The 11,786-nt window shown below is 40.7% G+C and overlaps 1 long non-coding RNA gene across 1 annotated transcript; it reads right to left on the bottom strand.

The window, feature by feature from the left end:
• Positions 1 to 1,584: 1,584 nt before the first annotated feature.
• On the bottom strand, positions 1,585 to 2,779 carry LOC139069006 (uncharacterized). Its single transcript, XR_011520237.1, has 2 exons — positions 2,558 to 2,779; positions 1,585 to 1,832 (listed from the first exon to the last, which is right to left on the bottom strand). It is a non-coding gene; the product is annotated as an uncharacterized lncRNA (long non-coding RNA).
• Positions 2,780 to 11,786: the final 9,007 nt, after the last annotated feature.

Raw genomic sequence — 11,786 nt, 5'->3', positions numbered from 1 at the left:
GTGAGTCTACACTTATCCTAGTTTAGCTGGGCAGTTTCAGGTGTGTGCGCTGTAGTGTTCTTGTGTTAGTGCCGTTCACATCGTTACTGCCCGCATATAAAAGCGCCGTGCTTCTGTACCTCCGTAATGGGTCTGTGCAGGCGTTTAATGGTTAGTTTTTATTTAGGGTGTATATAACTACACGTTTTATTGTCTCCATAAGGTGGGACTTTTAGCATCACTTTTCCTTTGTTGTAGTGAGGAGTTTCAGATCTTGTAATACAACCGAGTCTCACAACAAAGACAAGCTCATAAGCACAGAAACGTTTGGCCACCGCCCAGGTCAGGAAGGTCACACAACTCCGTTGTATTTTATTTGATTTCTCTGGAGTTTCGTTGCTTTTTCATCCATTAGGAGCAACCTGGTGTCTATTAAAAATACATTTTAGATGTTAAAGCAAATAATTAGTTAAATACGTGGCTTTGTCCTGGCTGGATGAGTACTAGAGAGGAAACATTTTGTGTTCATATACTCTTAGCTTTGATGTCTTAGTTTATGTTTTAGTGAGACTGTGTTGTGTTGTCAAAATGAACTGAACTCAGTTTCTGATTCTGTTTAGTTTTTCCATGATATAAATAAAGTCTGAAACTAGAAGTGAGAGTTGTGTCTTCAATTGTGGAAAACAAAACCCATAGAACCGACAATGAGTGTGTTTACATGCAGCCGGTAACCCTTTTAAAACCTGAATATTCACAATAACCCGGTTCCGCACAGCCATGTAAACACCGCCAAAAACCCGGATATGCTCATAACTGGGTTTTTAAAAACCCGGTTACTACACCTTGGGTAACCCTTTTCTAACCCGAATGTTTGGTCGTGTAAAGGCATATCAGGATATCGCCATCAAAGCGTGTGTTCTGTGCATGCTCTGTTCGCAAGGAATCTTGGTCTCTTATGTAGCGAGACGTCTTGTATGCACCAGAACACCGGAAGTAAACAAGTTGGGAGCAACATGGCGAGTCGCGGCACAGCACCACACTTTTGGAGTGACGAGGAAACTAAAACGCAAACAAACGCGGTCACTATCTCTTCCGAACTGGGAAACATGTTGTTGTTTTCACGGATACCGGAACAAGAAGAACCGGAAATGATACATATTGTGTCTGGACGTAGTCCAGACGTCCCGACGCTACCCCAACGACCGCATTTAAATCGGGTTATGCAAGTTAGAGGTAACTCTTTATGCTTGTAAACGGGTTATTCTGATCAACTCAGAAACCCGAATACCGACCTTAACCCGATCATAACCCGGATATTGGCTGCATGTAAACATAGTCAATAAATAGATTAAAGGTTTGGTCTTCTCACAAATACTGTTTAACACCCCACCTGCTTTTGCCACCTAGTCTGGATGGCTTGTTTCACACACCTGAACATGGCTACCACAAAAATGGGAAGTAGGGCTGCAACTAACGATTATTTTCATAATCGATTAATCTGTCGATTATTTTTTCGATTAATCGATTAATCGGTTTGTTATTGTTTAGCTATTTAACCTATACCAGTGATGGATGCATTTCAGTTAAGAAAAAAAAATTAGAGAATTGTGCAGTTGACTGCAATCTATTTTATTGCACATGAACACAGTCAGCAGTATAAAATGAGCTAAACAGTGCAAAATATCAGTCCAGAATAATTTTTTAGCATTAGCTGGAAGCCTGCTCCTTCCACCGTGGATAGTGGCCTCATGTCTTTTACCAGCATGTTTAGAATAGTTTGTAAGTGGTATGAATTGCTGGGGGGTGAGTGTCTTGTTCCCCATGTAGTTGTCCATCGTTGCTTGTTTTTTTTCCTGCATAAGAAACACAAATAGACTGAAATAAGTACACATATAAAATAAAGCAGCACACACACTACAACACTAAATCAATATATTATTTGAATTAATTAACAATATACAGTGATAATTTATTTTGAGGGTTACGTTCTACAAAATAGCCCGCAACAGGAGATATTCAGAAAAGTCTAATTTTTTTTTTACTATTAAAAAGCTCTGAGTAAGAAGCTCATGAGGTTTTTACTTTGAGTCGGGAGTGTTTAAATTAGCTAGAGAAATGTGAAAAATGTTTATTTTGTGTAATACTGTTTAAGAAACATGATAAAAATGTGTTGTGAGGCGTTTTACAGCGTTAGATAGTAAAACAGCCTTTTAATAGTAAAAAAATGACTTTTTCTGAATTTCTCCTGTATTTAAAAATTGAAAGCGTACAACTATGCTGTGTTATATTCACCTGGACACAGCTCGTCTGTATATTTTTCTCCGCGGAGTTGTCCTTTTTTGAATGAGGAACATAGTTATGGGTTTGTGCCGTTTTTCTCTTAACGAGAACATTCTTATAAACAGACGTGCTGAATTTGGCAAGCGCATGGTTCACAACACGGAGGAGATTCACGATTGCATCTAGTCAATCAGAAGTAGAACACCGTAGACTGACGCGGCAAAAAACATGTTTAACATTCACTATAACAAACTCAGCTAAAACACTAAGTCCAGCTTGTTTATTTTCTGTTACTTACCGGGCTGGCTCTTCCAAATGACGGCTCACTTGACCGCGGTTCTCTTCCTCTGCTGCATCAGCCCCCACGTTTTCGTCTCAAATGTTCACTTAGGGACGTCGTGCTTCCGTGCCATGCTAGATGGTTTTTGTATATTTTGCAGGTCACCGGTCTTTACAAGGCATCTAGAGTAAAGTGCTCCCATACTCGTGAGGTTTTTGTCCGGGGTTTCTCTTCAGTTTTGTCGCTTCCATTTTTCTTCCGTATTTCCTCTTGTTCCGCCATCTCTCACAGCAAGATGAGCGTCAGTAACGTGATACGTCATGAAAACCGAGGGCACTCATTGGCTCATTTCTTCTTCTACGGCTCCACTGGTAGATCAGTAGCTCATTACTGCCACACACTGGCGGCAAATTTAACAGCTTGTAACCGATGTCAGATTGTGGTAAAAATAGACTTTATGCGGTAAAATATGATTATTAAACAACTAATCGATGACTAAAAAAGTTGTTAACTATTTTAATAATCGATTATAATCGATTAAATCGATTAGTTGTTTCAGCTCTAGATTAGGGATTGCAGCAGCAGCTCAGGAGGTAGAGCAGGTTGTCCAGTAATCACAAGGTCGCAGGTTTCATTCCCAGCTCCCACCAGAGAATGCTGTTGTTGTGTCCTTGGGCAAGACCTTGCTGGTGGTGGTCGGAGGGACCGGTGTCGCCTGTGTTCAGCAGTGGCCGCATGGTAGCTCATCCCCACCAGCGTGTGACTGTTCCATGATGCCCGAGCATCTGTCCTGATTAGTTAAAGGGGCATTGTGGAAGTGTGACAGCCAAAACATGTATAGAAATAATAAATTTCTCCTTCATACATTCTCCTGCAATGCCCTGGTCCTGTAGAATGAGCCCTGGCATTTTTACTGTGATTGCCTGTTTTTCTGTAAAATCACAGAAAAAGAGAGATGCTCGGGTCGAGCAGGCTGCTTCATGCGCGTTCACGCTCAGGCATAGCCCTCCGAAGCATTCTGTGAACGCTGTTTCAGCTGTCATCGACAATATAAATGTTACAGATTCAAAAGACATCACTGGTGGTTTAGCTCGTCTAATAAGACTGCGGGCTTTCTTGCGGAAGACCCGGCTTTGATTCTGGATGTGACATAGTTGTTTTAGAGTTTCTTTTTTACATTAATGGTATATTTTTTACAGTAAGATGCCCAAATTTTTATTTGAGACTCGCCGAACGGCATTGAATTCACAGAAAAAAAAGATGTTGGTTCAACTTTCATTTTGGAACAATTTTTCAAGCAAGGGAAGGGAATGATCTGAGCATGCAGGAGGACTGACCCATCATAAACCTTTGTCGGCTGTGCTGAAGAGAAAGGTACAGAACCACATTATTTAATTAGCTGCATGTTCTCCTGTCCTCTGGGCCACACACACACAGGACTGTCTCAGCTGTTATTTTCGTTGAGTGTGCACGTACAGCACGCGTGCCTTGTGCACGAGCCTCCTATTGAAGCTGCTGTTACGCATTTGGCCTGAGGGGGCAATCGCGAGCATAAAAATTCAAAACTCCGTGAAGTCCCTTTAAGAGTACTTTCAAGAATCCACTCCAAAGTCTGGAACTAGACTAAACTTATTTTTCATTCTTTCCTTTGTCACGCTGCATGTTTAAAGTACTTCCACTAGAGGGTGCTTTTATGCACAAATCCTACTGTAAAAAGATCTAAAGCCACAGTGTGTACAACAAACCAGCAGAAGGATTTGTTTTTGCCTCTTACACTTTTCCTTTGAGTATCATCTGCTTCCCCATTTCCTGTGATCCAGATAAATCTGAGAAAGGTAAGTCACCTGTTTGGATTTATGAAACTGCAGTTACGCTACACTAGTTTTAATGGATTGATGTTATCTTGAATAGCCAACCAGAAGTTGGCACGTTTGAGGATGTTACCAAGCATCGCAGAGACACACCCTCTGTGACGGAGACTACAAATCTAGGCAAAAGGTCAATTTATGTGTCATGCATTTTTAACTTAACTTGTGAGTGCAAATGTTATGACCTCGTCAAGTGAACATACTAAAACAATCATTGAGCACAGACTAATGAACATTTCATTATGATTATAAATGGCAGTATTTAATGATTATCTTTAATTATAAAATCTTCTTTCTTCTTCCATCTGGGAATAAAGGAGTTTATTTTAAAGAGGTCCTCTGTGATGGAGCTTGGAGGAGAAAATGTTTATCATTCATTATCCCTACAGTCCAGCTGGTGTGAGGTGCTGATTAAAGGGACTGCATGCAGACTTCGAGTCTTCTGTGAGGGGGAAAGATTGTAGGATGTGTCATAACCAGGGTAAGTTGACCTGGCTGTGCATTTGACCTGTGGGATCTCAAAATCAGGTGTGTGCAGGAAATGGGCTACAGGTGCCGCATTCCCCAGGTTAAGCTACTTTTCAACCAGAAACGGGCTGAAGTGCCTGACCTGGGCTACAGAGAAGGAGCACTGGACTGTAGCTCAGTGGTCCAAAGTACTTTTTTCAGATGAAAGCAAATTTTGCACGTCATTCGGAAATCAAGGTGCCAGAGTCTGGAGGAAGACTGGGCAGAGGGAAATGCCAAAATGCCTGAAGTCCAGTGACAAGTACCCACAGTCAGTGATGGTCTGGGGTGCCATGTCAGCTGCTGGTGTTGGTCCACTGTGTTTTATCAAGGGCAGGGTCAATGCAGCTAGCTATCAGGAGACTTTGGAGCACGTCATGCTTCCATCTGCTGAAAAGCTTTATGGAGATGAAGATTTCATTTTTCAGCACGACCTGGCACCTGCTCACCGTGCCAAAACCACAGCTAAATGGTTTACTGACCATGGTACTACTGTGTTCAATTGGCCTGCCAACTCTCCTGACCTGAACCCCGTAGAGAACCTGTGGGATATTGTGAAGAGAAAGTCGAGATGCAAGACCCAACACTCTGGATGAGCTTAAGGTCGCTATCGAAGCATCCTGGTCCTCCATAACACCTCAGCAGTGCCGCAGGCTGATTGCCTCCATGCCACGCCGCATTGAAGCAGTCATTTCTGCAAAAGGATTCCCGACCAAGAATTGAGTGCAAAACTGAACATGATTACTTGAAGGTTGACTTTATTTGTATTAAAAACACTTCTTTTACTGGTTGGACGAACTATGCAAATTTTTTGAGATAGGAATTTTGGGTTTTCATGAGCTGTACGCCAAAATCATCAATATTAGAAACAATAAAAGGCTTGAACCACTTCAGTTGTGTGTAATGAATCTAATATATATGAAAGTCTAATGTTTATCAGTGCATTACAGAAAATAATGAACTTTATCACAATATGCTAATTTTTTGAGAAGGACCTGTATATGTCTTCCTCTTTACTGACGTTCCCTAAAAATCAGGTACTTCTTTTCTAGTTGTCAGCAGACATGTTTACGTTATTAGATTGTGGTTCTGTGGTCAGGAACCTGTCCAGGTGCAACACCCCCACCCCCCCACTAGAAACCACCCGAGACGGCTGAAATATCAAAACAATGTGGCGTGTGCCCAGTAGGGTTGTAGAAAATGAGGTCACGTAACAGCTACCCTGAGTATTTTATGGGCGATGACCAGGAGGAATATAGTTGCCAACAGTTTTAATAATAATGTTGGACCAGATTTAGCAAAAACAGTAACCGACAATGTAAATCTGGATACTTGGATCAATACAAATCTATTCTCTGTTTCTTACAGCAGTGGATGAAAATGAAATTATAGGAAATGTAAGAATAAGAACTCCCTGGATTGTGATGACATTGACATGATAGCCAAAAAGGTAATGGAGGTTATTTTAAAAGCATAAACATAAATCTGTAACCTATCATCTCAAACGGCTACGGTTACCTGTGTACAAAGCTGGCAACAAACACCACTTCGAAAACTACCGGTCTGTCTCTTGCATACCAGAATTCTTGAAAAATTGTTTGATAACCGACTGAATAATTTAATGGACAAACATAAAGTACTCACAGTCAGTTTGGATTTAGATCTGGTAGATCAACATCACTGGCTTAACTCGATTCAAAGGAATACATCACAAATGCAGTAGACTAAAACTATTGTGTTGCAGGGTTATTTACAGATTTACAAAAAGAATTTGATTCAGTAGATCATGAAATATTGTTAAAAACTGGAACATTGTGGCATCGGGGGTTTGTTTTAAATAACTGCTGCTCCTCATGTCTGGACATTGCTTGTGGAGTCCCACAGGGGTCACTGTTGGCCCCAAAGTTATTCATTTTATACATCAATGACATCTCCCAAGTTTCCAAGGTATTAAAACTTGTTCTTTTTGCCCATGATACGAATGTTTGTTCTGGGGATGATTTCAACAGCTTTTTAACATAATGACTACAGAAATGAATAAAATAGAGCACTGGTTAGATAAAAACAAGTAATTAAATTTGAAGAAAACAAAAATAATATTTGGAAATAAGTTAAACACAAATAATGCAATTCAAATAAATGGGATAGACCTTGAAAGGGTTAACGAAAACAGATTTCTGGGGGTGGTGATAGATGAGAAACTTAGTTGGAAAGCTCATATTACACACATTCATTCTAAAATATCAGAAAGTATTTCAGTAGTAAATAAAGTTAAACAGGTATTTGATCATCCATCACTCCACATTCTTTACTGTACCCTGATTTTTACCATATTTAAGCTGCAGGGGTAATAACTACAAAACTACATTAACTTCACTTGTTATTCTTCAGTAAAATGCAGTTAAGTTTGCAGATCACAGGGATCATTCTCTATTTATACAACTCTTATCGTTAAAGCTAGTGGAACTTGTGGAATATCAAACAGCACAAATGTTGTTTAGTGCCAAATATAATATTCAAAGCATGTTTAGGAAAGGTGGTTATCATTTAAGAGAGTTTGTCACTTTAAAATGAATGAAAAAGGTGTGTGTGTGTGTGTGTGTGTGTGTGTGTGTGTGTGTGTGTGTGTGTGTGTGTGTGTGTGTGTGTGTGTGTGTGTGGTGAAGCAACATCCAAATATAAAGCAGTTCAAAAAGAAATATAAAGAAACAATTATCAGGAGGTTTAGAGATCACAAGAACGTGTGAAGTGTAATATCCTTTGGTTTATGGACGTATTCATATTATATTTATTGTGAGAATCCTGTCTTACTGGTATGCTCATCAGACGATGCAGGTTAAATGGGGTGCCAGCATCTCTGCACCATTTGGCGTTAGTAATGGTGTTAGGCAGGGTGGAATTCTGTCTCCTATCTTATTTAATTTGTATGTTGACGATCTGTCAGTGCAGCTGAGAGCCTGTAACACAGGATGTTTGATGGGTACAACTTTGATCAACCATCTGATGTATGCTGATGATCTGGTGGTCTTTAGTCCAAGTAGTGCTGGTTTACAGCAGCTCCTAAGTATCTGCTCTGAATATGGTGTGCAGTACGATATTCAGTATAATGCTGTTAAAAGTGCTATTTTGATATGTAGAACCAAGCAGGATAAAAAGCTAAACCTTCCTGTGTTCAAACTGTCTAATAGTGATGTTAATGTGTGTGAGAAGGTGAAATACCTTGGCCACTTTATAACCGATCAAATGCGTGATGATGCTGACATCCACAGACAGTGCTGTAAGTTGTATGCACAAGCTAATGCTATAGCTCGTAAGTTTGGTTTTTGTTCACCTCCAGTTAAGATGGCTTTATTTAAAGCGTATTGTACTCCGCTCTATACAGCCCAACTGTGGTCATCCTACAATCAAAGCAGCATGAATAAGCTGCAAGTTGCATACAACGATGCCTTAAGGATCATACTTAAAATACCCAGAGGGGGCAGAGCCAGTCAGATGTTTGTAACAGCAGGCATTTGTAGTTTTAAAGCACTTTTAAGAAAACTCATATTCACTTTTATAGGCCGACTGGATAGCTCTGCCAACAGTATAATTTTAGCAATCACTAATCCTACTGTGAGCAGTTGTCGCTATTTGTCCAGTATAAGGAAACACTGGTTGAAGTGTTTGTGTGGTTAACCTTGTGTGGAACAGTTTATAGTAAAGTTTTTAAATTACATTTAGATTTTTATTCAATTTTATGCTGTTATATTTTTGTTTCTATTTATCTATTTTGTTTCATTGATCTGTTGTTTTATATATATTTTATCTGGAACTAAGAGTCTGTCAGTAAAGATTATCTATCTATCTATCTATCTATCTATCTATCTATCTATCTATCTATCTATCTATCTATCTATCTATCTATCTATCTATCTATCTATCTATCTATCTATCTATCTATCTATCTATCTATCTATCTATCTATCTATCTATCTATATGAAGCTTGATAAGCGTTTGGCTGTGAGTTACACATTAATAATGGAATATTTGGAATATGTTGTAAGATTAAAGACTGGATAAGGGTGGGAGTTCATTAGTAGGAACCTCTTCCCTTTTGTGGCTTAAAGTAGGAGGTAGAGCGAAGGGGGGAGAGAGAGGAAAGAAAAAAAAAGCTGATTAGTAGGATATCTTAGTTATTTTATTATTGTTTATTTATTTGTTTTGTTTCTCTATTTTGTTCTTTTCATATTGTACTGTGCTGCATGTTCAACATAAAAAGAGACTATTTCAAATCTAACTTTAAATCTCGACAAGAGAAACCACGTCGGGTTCCAGGTTATGTAGCTACCTGACCGCAAGGTGGCACTGTTTTACATGTGTTCACGTAGTCATGGGTAGATCTGACAGTGCTGGTGGTGGACCAAGCAGCCTGGTGTGTGAATAAACACATTTTATTTATTGGAAGCCCAAGCGCTGAACACCATCATAAAAGACATCAGAACAAAACAAAGACCGTAAAACGGCTCGAACCGAACTAATACGGCATAAAAATCATAAAAACATAAATCATAAAAACAGTGGGAGATGAGGATGAGAAGGAATGAAAAGACATGAAAATCACATTAAGCCAGTGTCATGAACCCTAATACTGAAAGGCTACCAAATCAAAGTGAGTCTTCAAGAAAGACCTGAGGAGATGGCGCCTGCACAATGGCAACTCCTTCCAAGAGTTGTGGCCAACGACGGGAACGCGTGATGCCCTCTCGATCTGGATTTCAAACAGGACTACCAGCAGAGGTTATCTACTGAAGCACAGATGATGGTGGATCTGTGTGTAGCGTGATGTTCTGTGACCTTAATGTGTCGGTCTTTTGGTCTTGCTGCTTCTGACAGACAGCTGACAGGTGTTTGAATAAGCTAGGCTATATTTACGCAGGTCACAGTTGGAAATGTGAAACATGATAGCGCTGGGATCTGATTACTTTAATCCCAGCTGCATTTTCCTCCATGGAAACATTTTCAGTCACCAGACAAGTCGTGTTTTGGTCTGGTTGTTTGTTTCTCGTTATTAATTCAAAAGAAAAACCAGTTTAAATGTGTCAGCAGAATGCTCCAACGTAAGACTACGCACCATTTGACACCGATGGTGATGACTCTACTATTGCGTCACGATATTTACGGGTCATAGGTCAACATGTGTTCATGTAGATGCTCATTATGTTTGACAGGTCAGAGACTTAAACAAGCGAGTGTTAAAGTGGCCTGCATGCATGTGGTGTGGCAGAAGCTCTAAAATGATGTAAGATTTCACTTTTATGGCCACAGTGATCCCAAGACAGCACCTGTGGAGGGCTGATCAGGGAGTTTGTCCCGGTTTTCAAACGGGAATATGGAGTGTGTTCACGCTGCTCAACCTCTTGAGGAGGTTGTTCTAGGATGTTGGACAGGAGGCTGAGACAAACTGTTGATCAGGAGAAGCTCTGCGGCGGGTTGTGGACCAGATCTTCAGCTTTCAGGAGTTGCTCACGGGAGGTTGGGTGTCTACTTTATATGTGTTTTGTGAACTCAGTACGATTATCAGCGGGTCCACCAAGGTTTTCGTTTGGGGATGTTGTGTAATATGAGGAGCTGGGGCCACTTACTGGGTTAGGGTTAGGTCCATGTGCAACTTAAGAACTAAGTTTGTTCCAGGGGATGCGTGGACCTCACCAGGACTGTCCCTGGTGTCTGTTCATGCTCAGCATGCTCCTATCCCGTTGGTACCGTCAGAATAAAGGATCAAGTGAATCAGCTCCCAACTTGTTGCTCATTATCAAACAGATCATGTGTTTGTAGCTTATCTGGTGAAAACAGCAGAACAAAGTAAAGACATTAGAGAAGAAAACCATTCCTTTGTTAGAAGTGGAAACAAGAGACTTTAATGCTTGCTCTACAACAGCAACCGCTTTCAGATCATTCATGTCGTAACGTTTGGCATCAAGCCTATCCCCAGCTCTCTGTTACAGGGCATGTTATAAATAGACTTGTGTCTGAATGGGAAAGGTCCCTGGAGTTAGGATGACTCAGGACACAAGTCTCACACCAGGGGACTCAGGACGGGGACTCGTGATGGTGTATGAAAGTGACTGAATGAATTATATTGTTCTTGGTTTGAACTTGTAGCGACATGAATGACCTCATATTTGTGACCCAAAGGTCACACTTTCCCAGCTGGGTCAAGCCGTAACTTTTGTTCCACAGATTACCCATCAGGAGCCGGGATGTCTGCTAAACACCAGGGGCGGATTTAGGACTGAAGAAGATCCGGGGCTTAACACACGCGCGCGCACACACACGACACGCACTAGTCAACATCATATATATTTGTCTTGTACCACATAATTTTTAATCTGAAGCTACATTTTAAGCATTTTCAGGGCAGAGTATTGTTCCTGTTAGTGTTTAGTGTGAGATGATAGTAAATATTCCCTTTCTTTCTCCAACAACGTTACCTGATAGTAAGCTAACTTTAGGCAAACCAGCAGCACAACAAATATTTTCAAATAAGACTCACAAACCTGAGTCAGCACCAGTCTCATCAAAGCTGGGGTTCTGTCGTTGTACTTTTGGTCTAAAAAACGTCCTTATGTCCATCTTCACTCATGCGTTTCAGGCAGAGAGTGTAGAAGAAGCCGGCTGCTGAAGGGCTTCTTCAGTGGTGGAGGCTCAGGCAGGCTGTATACAAACTACAGCCAGCTGCTCCCTCTCTGTTGGACTTTGGTACTGCATGTTACTTCCGCGAATTAGATCCGGGGCTTTTCAAGAAACATCCAGGGCTTCAGCCCAAGTAGCCGGGCCTAACGCCGCCCCTGCTAAACACCATCTTCATCTGCTGTTATTCCGTCCCAAGATG

This window comes from Nothobranchius furzeri, chromosome 3 (assembly GCF_043380555.1).
Source record: "Nothobranchius furzeri strain GRZ-AD chromosome 3, NfurGRZ-RIMD1, whole genome shotgun sequence".
Taxonomy (NCBI): Eukaryota; Metazoa; Chordata; class Actinopteri; order Cyprinodontiformes; family Nothobranchiidae; genus Nothobranchius; species Nothobranchius furzeri.
This window is presented reverse-complemented; position numbering and strand designations above follow the sequence as displayed.